The 15,200-nt window shown below is 45.3% G+C and overlaps 1 protein-coding gene across 12 annotated transcripts in view; it reads left to right on the forward strand.

The window, feature by feature from the left end:
• The window catches only part of ITPR1 (inositol 1,4,5-trisphosphate receptor type 1), a 163,015-nt gene that overhangs the window by 22,726 nt on the left and 125,089 nt on the right, over window positions 1–15,200 (forward strand). The gene's annotated exons all lie outside the window — the stretch shown is intronic.

A 15,200-nucleotide genomic window follows, 5' to 3' on the forward strand; every position in this document is an offset into this window, starting at 1 on the left:
TCCATCACTTGGTTTGGTTTGTGCCCCAGCTGCTGTTCTGGGCTCCAGCAGTTGGCCTGGCTGTGTTTGCAGGGTCGCTCTGTGTTCCTCTGTGCTGGAGCTCAGCCCAACGTGTTTGTTTAATGCAAGACGCTGCTACTACAGCAAAACAGCAAAACAAGCTGTCTGACAGCCTGCTCAGGAAATTCCTTATGGCTTGGATTTGGGATGCAGAGCTGCCTGCCAGCCATCCAGCAGCTCTGCAATAGCTGCACGAAACTCCAGGGAAAAGGGCATGTACTGGGTTAATTTGTCCAGCAGCTCCCTCCTTCCAGAACATTGTTTTAGTAGTTGCTGGGCAACACTCTTTTTTTGGCAAGATGTTCAAGGAATGAACCCATATCTTAGACTTAAAATACCCTCATGGCGAAGCAGAAGATGAGTAGTTCAAATTCTGTTTGTTCTTTTGATCCCAATCCATTCCCTGTGCTCCCGCTGCCTGGAGGGGTTGGGGGCCAGCACTGAGGGGCTCAGCCTTGGGCTGCAGGTTCATCCTCAGCAGCAGAAATCACTAGGGCTCTACAGAGCTTTAATACACAAATATAGATGCATAAAAATGCATTTAGTATGAATCATAGAATGGTTTGGGTTGGAAGGGACCTCAAAGCCCACCCAGTCCCACCCCCTGCCGTGGGCAGGGACACCTCCCACCAGCCCAGGTTGCTCCAAGCCCCGTCCAACCTGGCCTTGGACACTTCCAGGGATGGGGAAGCCACAAATCTGTTCCAGGGCCTCCCCACCCTCATAGTTTTGATGGGTAAGTCTTAAATTATCCCTGTGCTCGGTGTTGATGGAAGTCAAAGTACTTCTCCACAACAGGAATGGTTTATGTTTTGTCCTTCCTGGCTTGGCCGTCGATGGTCTGAAACCCCTGCACTCCTGCTCTGTGTTACGTGAAGGGAACTCCATGTGAAGGAAAAATATGAAGGAAATGTGATTTATGCAGGTCTGATAGGGGCTCTGGAGCTCTGTTGCTTATACATGCATTATTTACCCTTATTTAGTCAATGCAACCTTGTTTGTGCTTTGGCATTAGGGCTGAGATTAAGGGATTTTTTCAGTTGAAGGGTCACAGACGTAGTTTTCCCGAACACTTCAGAAAATTGAAAAGCAAACTAAAACAAATAACCAGCTTCTGCTACCTGATAGTTTTGGGAAAATATGATCAGCATATAGAGGGCACTTTGTAGGCACTGAGGTGGTTCAGTGCCATCCCCTGTGTTCCTCAAGGGTTTTCTGTGGTGTCAGCCTTCAGGTATCCTGTGTTCAGCTTCCAAAAAATGTGTGGCCTTGAGTCCTGTTGCTCTCCATGCACACTTTTCCAAATCTAGTCTGGATAAAATGATTATATCAGCTGTTTAAACTTTGATGTGAAATAGTCTGAATTGTTGGACTCTCTGCACGTCTCAGAAGAGTTGGGGTGGGTGTTTTGCTCACAGGGCATGTTCCTGGGATGATGGTGAAGAGAACACGGGGATAGACCTGAGCTCACAGCCAATTTTGGGCTCCTTTTCTTTCTGAACATGGAGTTTCTAGTGCTGCTGGAGTGTTTGGGTACATTAATTATTAAGGTGCCTGGATTCCTTTAAGGAATATTTAAAGTAATGTCTAAATATGACCTTTTTTCACTCTGATAACCAGATATTAGCAGCTCAAATAGCAGGATTCGTTTTTCATGCAGGAGGCAGAACACTTGAGGCTGCTTGAGTGCTGAGGCCAAAGCTTAGCACAAGGATCTTAAAGAAAAATACATCAAATCCATCACTTGCAGTGGAAAAGTGACTTCTTTTTGCTTTGGGGATATCCAAGACATTAAAAGGCACACTCTGAATACCAAAAGAAGGAAATGAAGTAACAATAGTAAATACCCTCTTAACTAACTTCTCTCTTTTATGGTCAATCACTATAAAAAGAAAGAATTATGTTCCTTTCCTGTTTCAAAAAGAGCACTAATAAACTTTTAAGTTTGTGTGATGGAAGAGAAAAATGGTGAAAATACAGTCTCTAATGTATGCCAGTAGTTGTTTTTTTTAATTGGAAATTGAAACATTGGGCATTTTGAGTAGGAAAAAATCCTTCAATCTTGCTGAATTAGGATGTTGTTAAAATCTAAAATACATTTTGCTGCCTCAACGAGGAGTCTTTCAGTACCATCCCCAGTATTTATAGAACTGCACTAGAGAACTGCCAACTGCTTGTACACATTTGGATGTGCTGCCCTTTATATGATGGAGAACTCCTGAATCCTGACTGTGAATTGTGAATCCTGAGCCCACTGCAGCCCACGGACGGGCAGATGTTGGGGACAATTGTCACTGTGGCATTTAGGTATTTAAAAAAACACCTGGGAGGTTGAAAGTGTTGCATTTTCCTACAGACAAATGTGCTTTGTATCTGCTAAGGCTCAGGGCACCCTGTGAGAGGAGTCCTGGTCAGGAGGGATGCAGGAATCAAAGGGAAGGATGGGTTTTTTTGTCATGGAGAATGACTTGGGAAACTGCTTGTATTTAATTTCCCACATTTATTGCGCTGTGGCTCCTTACTGTGAAGCCACACAAGTTTTAGTGCAGTTAGTGGATATTTGTCATGAAGCACCAGGACATCCCAAAGCCACCCTGACTCCTTGAGCCTTTGTTGCCCAGACAGCTTGTGGATTCCATCCCTGGGAGTGTCCAAGGCCAGGTTGGATGGGGCTTGGAGCAACCTGGGCTGGTGGGAGGTGTCCCTGCCCATGGCGGGGGGTGGCACTGGATGGGCTTTGGGATCTTAAAAAGTTGGAAGGGATCTTTTCCAAGCCAAACCAGTCTGGGATTCTGTGCTGATGTGCTGAGCTGAACAGTGGAAACATGACTGGCTAAATAATCAGTGGTTTAATTGAGGTGTTTTAGCATGTTTTTTTCTGTGTCCTGGTGATGAGGTTCCAAGGGCAATGGGAAGGGTCTGATGGCACAGGTCGGGAGGGTCTGTTCAGCTCTGCCATACCAAGGTGTGGGCAGTGAGGAGGAGCTGGGTCTGTTGGAGCACAAGGCACAGGCTGTAGAGATGTTCTGGGTCATGTTTTCATGCTGCTCTGTGCCCAGAGTCCTGTGGGCAAACAGCTGCTGCCAACTTCTGGTTTTCAGGTGCTTTCATCTTGGATGTTTTGCCTGGAGATGGAGGCAGAGCAGAGCCCCTTTGAGACAGAAGGTGCCATTAATACACAGAGTGGGAACGTGGCGTGAAAACTGATCTGCTGGTTCAGGCACTGCAGAAGGAGAGGGATTTATTTGGATTCCAGTGAGAAGTTTGATCTGTGAGAAGCTTGAACTTTGTTTGCCCATCTGAAAATGTGGGTTGTAGTTCTGTGCAGGGCAAGGGGGGAAGGTGCTGCTGTGGTGACAGAGTCCCAGAAATGAAGAAATAAGCTAAATGCTGGTTAGAACATTTCATCCCTTCTCAACTCTTGCAGCTCCGAGGCTTTTCCCCTGTGGAAAGTTGAGGGTATTTCAGGTAGGATCAAGGCAGGGATTGCCAAAAAGCAGTGCTGAGCTATTAAGTAGAGCAGTTCTGTTAATAAACCTACCCCAACCTTGTAGACAAAGGAGTACTGTGGCTTTGTTGCCATAGTTTCAGAGCAAAATCTGACCTTAGCTACAATAACATTCGGTTAGAAAGAACTAGCTAATCAGTTTTCTAAAATTAGTGTGTTCCCTAGTACATAAGCCAGTATGAACAGGATATTTAATGAAATATTATACTTAGTCACAAGAGCCCAAGGGAGTGAAATGCCTTGATGAATTGTGGGGGTGGGGTGACATTGGTGCATATTTTTTAATACAGCAAAGTTATTAAAATTTGTGCCTTGCTTAATATTTAGGGTGGCTCAACTGTTGGGTTCTTCTCCATCTCTTTTGTTCTGTTGGTTTTGAAGGCTCTCAGAGTGTGTTCTGTGAGCTGGGAAGATCCAAGTGTTGGTGAGTCTCATCAATCCCAGGTGCTTCCAAAGGACCTTCAGATAAATTCCAGAGCTGGTGCTATGCTGACACAGCCTGAGGGCTCTGCAGGGGAACGAGTCCTGCTCATATAGAAGGATGCAAACAGATGGAGAAAGTCATGAAGTTCATGGAAAAAAAAAAAAAGCTGTTTGTGAGGGCAACAATCTCCTGGGTGTTGGGAACATCTTTGGCTGTTCACTGGTTATCAGAAGTGCTGATCAATCAAAGGGAGAGAATCAGAGACTGGTTGGTAAAGGCTGGTGTGTAAAATACTGCTGCCAGTCCAGAACATCTGAATGAGAGGGTTATTTATTGTGCCCAAGGCTCACTGACCTGGCCTTGAGTGAGGTTGTATCAAACTGTGGTTTGAGCCTAAGATTGATCGTTGACAATATGGGAGCTGTGATGAGTTATTGTTTTCTTATGTGCAAGTTGGTTATTTGGGTATTAATATAAAAAAATATGTGATATATTGGGCGAACTGTCTGTTCTTGAACTGAACTGAGGTTCTGTGGAACTGTGTTCCATTACCACTTGGTGTTGAGAGGCCCAAATACATGGGAGGAAGATTTAGACAAGGGGCATCTCAGTGATGCTCCCCAGTTTGTTGGTAGCTCTCAGCATTCCTGTGAGCCAGAGCATGTTACCAAGGAATCGTCACCTCTTCTTGCAGTTAAGGTTAAAAATGCCTGTAATTAGTCAAAATCAACTGCAATTCACTTAATGCCTTCCCCAGGACTGAGCTCTGGACAGTCCTGGGTGTGTGGGGTGACAAACAGCTGAGTTTGATTCACAGAAACACTTCTCCCCTGGAAGGTGCTGATGCTTCCATAGCTGAGCTGTCTCAGGCACATCTTCCTGGCTCTCCCTGCTTTGATGATTCCTGGGACAGCACAGTCACGGGGAGTTGTGATCCATAGTCTTGGATCTTCCACTGCACACTCAGATCAGCATTGATGCTTCAGGGTTTCTGTTTTTCTACCTTCCCCAGTGAGCATTAGAGAATCATACCAGGCTCCTCAGGTTCTTTCCCCTTTGCATTTTTCTGTGTCCAGGTTTGATTTCCTCTCACCCCTTGGCTTGCTGTGCTCAGAGGGTGCTTCATTTTTCAGAGGTGAATGCACTGTGACACCCCTGAGGAGCTAATCTGTGTCAGACTCCCCAGAGAGTCTGTTCTGTATCATCTCACATCTCTTGCTTTTAGGGCAGAGTGAGGTTCTGTGCTGTTTGCAGTAGCAGTTAAGTTACACTAAAACCTTTGGTTTATTTTATTTAAAAAATGAGCCTTTATATTTTGAAAGCAGTTCCATTTCAAAAATACTTTCAATTTAGGGCTAAGTACCCACAGCAAAGGAGGCCTTCCAGGCACTGTGTCCAAGTGCCACATGGAAGTCATTAGTCAAAGAGGAACCCAAGTTAAATAATTTCACTTCTCATTTTTAGGGCAGCCTGTTGTTCACTGAGCAAGAGCCCTGACTGCAGCAGTGGTGTCTCAGGGAAGTAAAGCTGTAAGTACTTGTGTTTGAGAGCAGTCAGAAGGAAAATAATGAGGCTGCCAGCACAGCCAGCCTTAAAACTGTGCTGTTGAGAGAGCCAGACCTTGCCAGGTGTCTTCAGCAAACAGGCTGTGACACTCACATCCTCCTCCCCTCCCACACTGCTGCTGGAGATGGAGTATCCTGTCCTTCCCCTTGCAGGATTTGGATTCCTCTTTCAAGATGAAGTGTAGTGCTTAGTGTGTCAACACCTGAGCGTGAGCTCTCTGCTTCAGTGAGCGCTGCCTTCAGAGCACCCCCAGCTGATCCCTCCAACTCCCTGTGATTTGGGGCCTGTCTGGAGAAAAACCTCCAGTCTTTCCTGCATAACTTTAAAGTTTGTGATCCAAATGCCAGGAGACAAGTGAGCTGTTGGTGAAGGTTCTTGTCTCTGAAAACTGCTTTGCATTTTTTTTTTTTTTTTTTTTGCCATCCAGAAAGGAATTTACTGCTTTGAGGTCTGCCTTGGAAAGCACCTTACTGGTTCTTTAGGAATAAACTGGGAAATGTCTGTTTGTTCCCTTGCTTGGCAACTGGCTGGTTGGGGGGAGGGAGTTGCAAAAACCCTGGATTAGCATTGAGTGGCCCCTAAGAGATGTGTAAAAGAAGCCTTATGTCTCACATGAGTGAGACATTACAGATTGACTCTGAGCACAGCGTGCCTCGAAAATTGTATTCTAATGAGCAGCTATTCAGTCAGAGAGGGACTTATGTGTGAGGGGCAACACTTCCTTCGTTCCTAATTTGTGAAAACAGTCAGCCCCGAGTTCTGGGTGTTGGCAATTATCATCTGTTCTGATTACATCATGTACAGGAGTTCAGTGAAAACATAACTCCTCGTGTGGTGGTTGCAGAGCCTTTCTGGAGCTCTCAGTCAGATTTTCAGAGTCAGAAATCACCCCGAGCTCTGCTGACAGCAGAGAAGCAGTGACACTGCTGAAAATGCTGCTGCAGGATCCTCCCTGCTTTGACAGAACAAATTCTCCCCGAGCTGGGTTTTATTAAGGCTCTGGGGAACTGTGCTGTGCAAAAGCAATCTGGTGGCACTTAGACCTTGCGTTCGGTGAATGTCAACCCTTCTATTTGTCGAGGTTAAAAATTATCCAAGGAAAAAAATAAACACAGAACTTGCAGGCATGAGGAAGTGAGGGAGCTGGATGAGGGAGCAGCCATCCTGAAAAGGAAAAAATCTGAGCTAGAGCTACAAAAATCCCTTCCCTCCCCTTTGGAGCAGCACGTGATGTCCACCCAGCACCACTTGGCTTTAAGCAGCCCCAGGAGGCAGAGTTTGGGCTGAAGGTGGCCCAGAGCTCTCTGGGTTGGTTTGGGTTAAGGATTCCAGTCCACAGCTGCTCCTGCTGCCATAGAACTGCGTTTTACTGTCAAAGAAACAGGGATAAATCTGAGTATTACTGGAATGTAACCGGTACCTCTGTGGGAAGAGGAGTTTAGTCCCCTCTCTGCAAATGTGAGGGGAAGTTGTTGGAGCTCAGGATGAAGGGACCAGGGAGGGCTGAGCTGGCTTTGACGTCAGCATGTTCCCAAACTCCTCCCAAAAGCAGGAATTGCAGTGCTGATCTGGCAAATGCTCCACCAGTCCAGGCTCAGAGCTTTGATTTACCAGCACCACAGACCTCAGACAAAGGCTGAAGGACCAGGAGGTGGATCTGTGATGTTTCTTGGTCACAAAACTTCAGCACAGGCAGAGCCTTTCTCAACTACAGCACTTTTATGGCATTTTAACTGGTGGTTCTTGGCAAAAGCAAGACTTTGACTTCTCACTTGTGTGTTAACATTGGTATTGAAAGCTGCTTTTTGGAGCAGACACGTACGTGCGACTTTGCTGGGGGTTGTGGTGACTTATTCAGTTCTGCCCTTCCAAAGTGCCTTTTCCTCATTGATTAAAAAGCAGATAATTTGTCTCATGTGATTGCCACAAAAGCTGGTCAGAACTTGAGGTCCTGTAAGAGTAACTCAATTACCAAGCTCTTCTGGGAAATCAGAGTTGTGTCATTGCTGGCTGATGTAGGAGAATCTGACAATGGCAGTGGGACTGTGTGTGCTTGGTTTGGAGAATGGAAATCCATCCTCTCCCAGCAGGAATGGCAGCACCCCGTGAGCTCATGGCTTAGGGATTGGAAGGGAAATCTGAAGGCAGTATAGATTTTACAGATAATGTTCTGGGTTATTATTGACAAGTTTTAAAATAAGTGGTGAATTTCCGTCCTCCCACTCCTTGTCAGGCCTTGGTCATGAAGAATGACAATGAGCAGAAGATCCTTCGAGTGTGATCTGCAAGGTTTAATTCCAGATATAATTTCTTCCATATGCAATCAGTCATGTGCTGAAAGTTTCTGTGTTTTGTGAAGATTTGGGGAACTTGACAGATGATAACTCTGTGTTGGGATCAGAATTTGCCCGCAGAGAACAATTTGCAGTTTAACAGCTTATTTATCTTATATTCTCCTCACAGTTTCATATTTACATGTGTACAAATAAATATTGCAGGAGGAGTGCACTATATATAGGTTATTTTATAGTTAATTGTAGTAACTTATGTTAGGAATATCCACTAATATTTCACATCAACTTCTTTCAATCTTAATATTACGACTGACATTTAATTTCTAATTTGTATCTAATGCAAAAAAATTGAGGGGATGTTTCCATATTTATTTTTTAGTATTTAGCTGGAGTTCCTTGGAAGATCAGAAGCTTTTTTTTTCACAATAGCTGTTCAATCTTCCCAACCCCCCATGCTGAACTGTGAGGACCTTGAAGGCGGATGAGCAGCAGAGAAAGCCATAAAGGGAACAAATGCAATTAGATTTTTGCTCTATGAAGTGTTTGACTGAGAGGAAACCCTGCAGCTGAGCTGAGGCTGAGCTCATTTCAGGATGTGTTTCCAGAGGAGTCTCACAATTCCCTCTGCACCCCAAGGCAGCACCCATTAAATAGGGAAGGAGAAAGAATGGAGGGAGAGAGAGTGGAATAAGGAAGAGAGGGAAGCCCTCAGCAGGGTTTGGAGGAGCTGGGGAGTCCATGTGAGACTCTTCTTCTTCACACTGATGAGTAAAACTGAATGTTCAGAATTAAACAGGAGAAGATATTTTATTCTTGTAACTTCTCCAAGAATCCCTTACTGAGAAAGAATGTGAATATATTCAAGTTTTTCATTTTCTGAGATTCAACAGAAAAAAAAAAAAAGAGGCACCGACGAAGACCTTGGAGAAAACTGAAAGTTCTTGAGGGAAAAAAAAAAGTCAGAAAGATTGGTTCTTGTTTTCAGCCACTTTCCAGGGACAGAGGGTTTCTGTTTGCAGGCATTTCTTCCTTTCAGCTTTTTGTGTTAAAGTTTCCTACCTGATGGCTCTAAACCTTTGTGAGGATCTTTGTGGTGCTTCACTGGGGTTTGTTCCTGCCTAAACCTGGGAAGGGATTGGGCAGAGCTCTCTGCATCCCACACTGAATTAATTCCACCTTGCTGTACCTTGTGTTCCCTTCAGCTATTCCCAATATTTACATTTTCTGTTTTCTTTCTTGTACCTTTTCTATGCAGAAACTACTGGATTTGCTTGTCTGCTCTGGTTTTTTAGAAGTCTGGTGAGCCTGGTCCTTGCTCTGATGTCTGAGGCAGGAGTGAAGTTAAACATCATGTTGGGAGCTAGATATCAAAGTATTCAAAACCCAAAAATAAAAGGGGGGAAAAAAGGTGTCAGGAAATGAGTTGCAGCCTCAGACTTAAAAACTCAGTAACTTTAAAAGAAAAACTTTAATCTCTCAGAGATTTTGAAGTGCCTGTCGGTGTTCCATCCTTCAAGTCGTTGTTAAAGGCTCATTTCAGAAAACCACAGTGACTCAGCTGCTTTGAATATCTGCTCTGTGGTGTGTGTTGGAAGCTCCAAGAGTTTCTCCCGCCTCCAAGGACGGTTTTTATTGGTGGGTAATTCACTGGCAGTACCTTTTGCACCGTGCTAATTTTAAACATACTCTCAATATTTAGATTTTTCAAGTGTAAAGGCATAGTGCCCTAATATTGGTGAGTAGAAAGGAGAACAGTTGTATATAAATATTTATTATTTTGCAAGTGCAAAGGTGAGTTTATCTAGATTTTTTTGTTTTCAGATGAAGTTTGTGTTACTCTCTACAACACTGCATGTTCTGGAGGGCAGGGCCTGCCTTGGGCTGGGTTTTATGGTCTCAGGCTCCTGGCTTGGGAATGGTGTGGATGGCATGGAAAGAGCTGGATCTGGACAGAGCTTTTGTGAGGTGACCTGGTGAGAGCTGCTTTTCAATATATCAGAGGGAATTTCTGAGCCAAACCTGTGTAAATACACCTAAACTAGTAAATACACCTGAACTAGTAAATACACCTGAACTAGAACTAGCAGATTGCACAGGAAGGAACTTGGGCTGTTCCTCAGTGTGGTTGGGCTGCAATAATCTTTTTATCCCTATTTAGTAGGCAGAAGCTTGAGGGTGGTAGGAATAGATGCTGAGGACTGGCTGTTTGTGATGATTAGAAAAGGAAGGTGCTCCATGGAATGACCTTTCCATAGGACACAGGGATCTGCAGAACTTTGACAGTCTGGGGCTGAGCTTTGTGGGGCTGAGCCCTGGGTGGGTTTTCTGTGCCAGCTGCCAGGCTGGGATTTGGAGACTCCCATGGAACCAGAGCAGGGAACTGCTGCCTGGGAGGGGTTGCTGGAGTGGCCATGCTGCTCTACAGCCATTCCTGGGGATGGTGGTGCTGCTGCTCGAGCCGAGGACACGGGAACAATCCCATCCTCCTTTCTCTCTGTGTTCCCTGGTGGTGCAGGGAAGTGTTGCCATGGAGGAGAGCGTGGGGTGGGAGTGGGCAGGAACCAGCTGCTTTAGGGCCACTCTGGGAGGGATGGGGGAGGATAACACACGAAGGCTGCTCCTGCAAGCAGTCCAAGGAATTTCTTGCTGTCAGGCGTTGTGTGCGTTCCTTGGGGAAGAGCTCTGGTGGCACATAGGGAAGGGTGGAGCTTTGAAGTGAGGGAATTTGCTTTCTCCCCATGGTTTGGGAAGAAGTTACAGAGCTGCTGGGCACAGTGTCTCCTCATGGGCCTGTGGTTTTAGCTGAGTGCCTCGTCCATCCTGTGTGCATTTCTGCACTGTTGAGACCAGCGCTGCTCTTAGATGGTGTGGCCTTCAAGGATGTGCAGAACTCTGTGATTTCTTTAAAAGTTATCTGCAGATTTTTAGTCTAGCTTTCATGACAGATTTGTTGATAATTAAGCAACACTGCTTTACCTGGAATACAGGGATGGGCTGGCCAGCTGGGTCTGTGTGTGTGTGTGTGTGTGTGTGTGTTGTCCCTCCTCATGAGGTCAGTGTTCCTGCAGTTCACGGTGGATGACTGTGTGCTGACTGAGGCCCCTTTACCATGGACTGGGAGGCTTTTTCCTGTTGGTCTTATTCCCACAGAGCAGCAAATTGACAGTGCAGGGCTGGATACAGGGGTGGAATTACACGAGACACCAGTGGGCAATTGGACAACCCCTTTTCTTGCTTCTCATTGTAAATATAACATAGTGGTCAGTCATGGGGGTGACTGAAGGTTTGATGAAAGAAGTGCTCCTCAACCACTCCCGTGCATTAGGAAGTGGAAAACCAGGGAAGCAAGAGATCAAGGATGAGTGTAATAGGATATATCCCTGGAAGTATCCAAGGCCAGGTTGGGCAGGGCTTGGAGCAACCTGGGCTAGTGGAAGGTGTCCCTGCCCGTGGCAGGGGGTGGCACTGGGTGGGCTTTAACGTTCATTCCAGCCCAAACCATTCTGTGATTCCATGAAATTCTTTCTGACATCTCTCTGTTGCAATAATTTTGACCCATTTTTGTTACCCTTGTTTTAATTATTTCTGAAAACTTTCCTCATTAATCTACTAGACCTTAAAAATGGAGGCTGCAGGGATAGTTCCTTCATGAGATTCCATTAGAGTAGAGCAAAGGGTGTTCTGTTGCTGAACTGAAGGATCCATCTGCTACATCACAGTGGGTATGTCAGCAGTCTCAGTTTAAGCATTTTTAGTAAAAAACAAGAGTTGATTTGTACACATGAGAGGCATATGGCTTAAGGCTTCTACTCAGCAGCTGTTTGGGTGTATTTATTAGTAAGAGTACCACATGGGCGTGTTTGACAAGGAAAACTTGTTCTCTGGAGCGAGGTTGGAGTTTTTGAAGTCAGTCAGTTGAGTGAAGGCTGAAAGCTTTCTGATTTTAGCGGTCATTTGTGTCCCCAGACGTGGGACACCATGTCTGAGAGCGTGGGCTGGCTGATGACAACTTTAAAGACATGTTATAGCAAAGAAATGGAGATAATGTGCATGGAAATTAGGGTATTTGGCAGTGTTTGTAGTAGTGCAAGTTCAGGGCTGGAATGCAAAGTCTCTGCTGTATCCTCCCTCCACAGCACATGTGCTCTGACCTGCCATCACAATCCCAGCCTCAGGATTTCCTTAGAGAAGAAATGTGGTCATTCTCAGAGCGTCATAGAAGCATTTTGGCTCAAACTCTGCTCTGCAGTGCCCTGTCCTGCAGCAGCTCATCTCTTTCTCTTCAAACACTGAGTTTTTGTGACATTTTTAACCACACCTTCAATGGCTTCACCTTGTAAAAGCCTTCAAAGCTTTTTGAATGACCAGGAGGGGAAAACTTCTCATTGGAATGCCACAGGGCACCAGTGACCACTTCAGGTCATTAATAGTTCTGTGTTTCTATTGCAGATGAAAATCATGGAAATACAATTCACTGAGTTTGTACCAGGCAATGTCTTTTGGTGAAGTCTCATAATCCTTCTGTAAAAAGGATTTTTCATTTAACTTAATGTGTAGTATTGTTAGTGCTCTGATCTTTAGCAGGAAAATAATGGGTTTGTTCTGGAAATACCTAATATGCAGTTTGTGGATTTGAATGGAAAAGCAGCAGACTTCTGGAATATTTTCAATGGGCAAAGCGAAGACATGGTTGGTATCTTGAAGTTCACCTTCTAAAAATCCAGAGACGTGGCAGACAGAACTTACCCCACTGCTTCTAGTGGCTTCCTCTTCATCTAGATCTAAAAGCTCACAGAAATGCAGATAATCAGCTTTTCTCCTCTTTGTCACATAGATTTTTGTTTCACATAAGTTCCATATCCTCAGGTGTTTGTTTTGGGGGGAGTTTTTGTTTTGCTTGTGCCAGTTTGAATGAGGTCCAGATATTTAATCAGGACAATTGACACTTTCCATGATGAAACCTGTGTCTGGGTTTCATTTGGGATTTACCAAAATAGTCTGGGTCTATTTTTTGACCCTCTCTAACACTGGGAACACTTGCAATCCGCCAGGCTCCATCCTGCTCTGCAGGCCAACAGTTGCACATGGATATTATCAAATCTCTTGGATAGAATCAGGGTTTCTTTAATTGCCTCTGCTGTTTCTGAATGCCAGGATTTTGTGTAGAAAAGGAAAATCAATCTGAAACCTGATTAAATTAATCTGAAACCTGAAATCCTGAAAGTCAAGGCACAAACCTGACGTAGGTCTGGAAGCAGAAACTGGACCAACTGACGCAGCCAGAGAACACTTTTAATGCAATTATGATACAAATAATAATTGGAAATAAAGACAGTGATTGAAACAAATGGAGGAAGAGAAGGGACAGGAGCAGACAATGTTAAAAGAAGACTTCAGTGCATTTTTCTGAACTTGGAAGGTTATTTCTGCTCTGAAGCTGCCGGCAAAGGTGGTGTTTGTGAGCCAGGACGACTGTGTTTGCTGACTCTGGGTGGATGTGAGTGTAGGATGGTTCAGTGATGCAGCTGGTGTTATTTAATAGTTCTCACCAGCCCATCCATCACTTCTGAATCCAGCTTTCTCCCTCACTGATTGATGTGTTATTCCATCAGTAAGGCAACTTGAAAGATGGCTTAAAACAGAAAAAAAACCCTAATTATTGTTCTTTATGGGAAATGAAATTTTTTTAAATGGCTGTAGCACGAAGCTGTTTGAATGAATTTATTTTTTTTCTAGACTTTCCAGACCCAAACCCAGGTCTGGAGGTGTGTGGAGGTGACAGTGGTCATGCCTCGAGGGAGAGTTGGGCACTGTCCCTTTTGACAGTCCCAGTGCATTTGTGTCGTGCTCCAAGGGCTGCATCCCACTTCCACCACAAGGAGCAATTCAGGAAGAACGTGCTCTGTGCTGCAGCGATGGGAAAGGTTTGATCATCACTCTTCCCCTCTGGTTTTCCAGCAGATTCAGCACTCTGGGAAGGCTGCCCAGCTGTGGCTGTGCAAGGCCACAGGAGTGCACAGACCTGCTCATCTCCTGGCAGCTGCAGGAGAGGGGACAGACATGAATGGAGCTGTCAGTTCACACAGCCCTGAGAAGGCAGCAATTAATGGGCTTTGAAATTCAATGACTGATAAATGTTGTGGGTTTGAAGGTGAATTGGGTTAGGAAGTGAGGGGAGTTCAAAGTGGAACACAGCTGGGTGTACCCCTGGCTTGGCTTGGGTGGAGTGACTGTGTGACTTAAGGGAGGGAGTGCAGGTTAGAAACCAAATCCTGCAGGAGTGGGGCACCTGAGGAGCAGGTGAGCCCTTATTTTGGCTGCTGCAGCTGCTGTGACAGAGGGTTGAGAAACCTCAAGGGCAGTTGCTTCCATATTCTCACTGTGGTATCAGCATAAAGGGGGCTTTTGGTTGTTTTCTCCTCAAATGTTTCAGGGGAATAAGAGAGGCATTGCCATGTGCAATTACAGCACCTAACCCCAAACTTCTTTGCTTCACATTGGACAGGGAGTTAAAGAAATGAAACCAATGGTTTTCTGTAGAGGTGTGATTTAAATCTGTGATTTAGTGTATGAAGTGTTGGTGTCCCTGTGGGCTCTTACTGTCCATGTTCCAGGGGTATAAACTGAGGAGTCAGAGAATCTGCTCTTCTGGTGGAAAATAGACCCCAAGTTAACAGAGTGTTTATTCTGCAGAAGGCTCACACTTGGAGCCTGCATGAAACATCCCTGAGATGGATGAGAGCGTGTTCTAGTTCTTTTTATTTCTGCAAGACAGTGAAGTAGTAGAGCAGGAGAAAATAAACAGAATGACATCCATACCTTTAAAAAAGAGAGAAGGAGAAAACAACTCACTTTGTTCTGAAGTTGAAAAAGGAACAGTTTCCCTTTAGTAACTCCTTGTTGTGTTTGTCCTGGTGTAGCAGCACATTGGCAGCTCTGTGCAGAGGTGAAATATGTCCCTCAGGGATACTGGGTGCACTCCCAGGATATGGGCTTTGTCTTGGCTCTGGTGCCAAGCACTTGGAGGTGATGGCAGGTGCCCCTCCAGTGTGTGTTTGTTTTGATACCAACTCTGGGGATGCGGTGCCTGTTTGCAGTGCCAGCATTGCATTAAAACTCCCCAAACCCCAGAGAGAATGTCCTGCCTGTGGGACAAACCCCCAAACCCCAGGCAGAACATCCTGCCTGCGGGATGAACTCCCCAAACCCCAGGGAGAACGCGCTGCCTGTGGGACAAACCCCCAACCCCAGAGAGGATGTCCTGCCTGTGGGACAAACCCCCAAACCCCAGGGAGAATGTCCTGCCTGTGGGACAAACCCCCAAACCCCAGGGAGAATGTCCTGCCTG

Source organism: Corapipo altera, unplaced genomic scaffold (assembly GCF_003945725.1).
Source record: "Corapipo altera isolate COAL_440 unplaced genomic scaffold, ASM394572v1 55, whole genome shotgun sequence".
NCBI lineage: Eukaryota > Metazoa > Chordata > Aves > Passeriformes > Pipridae > Corapipo > Corapipo altera.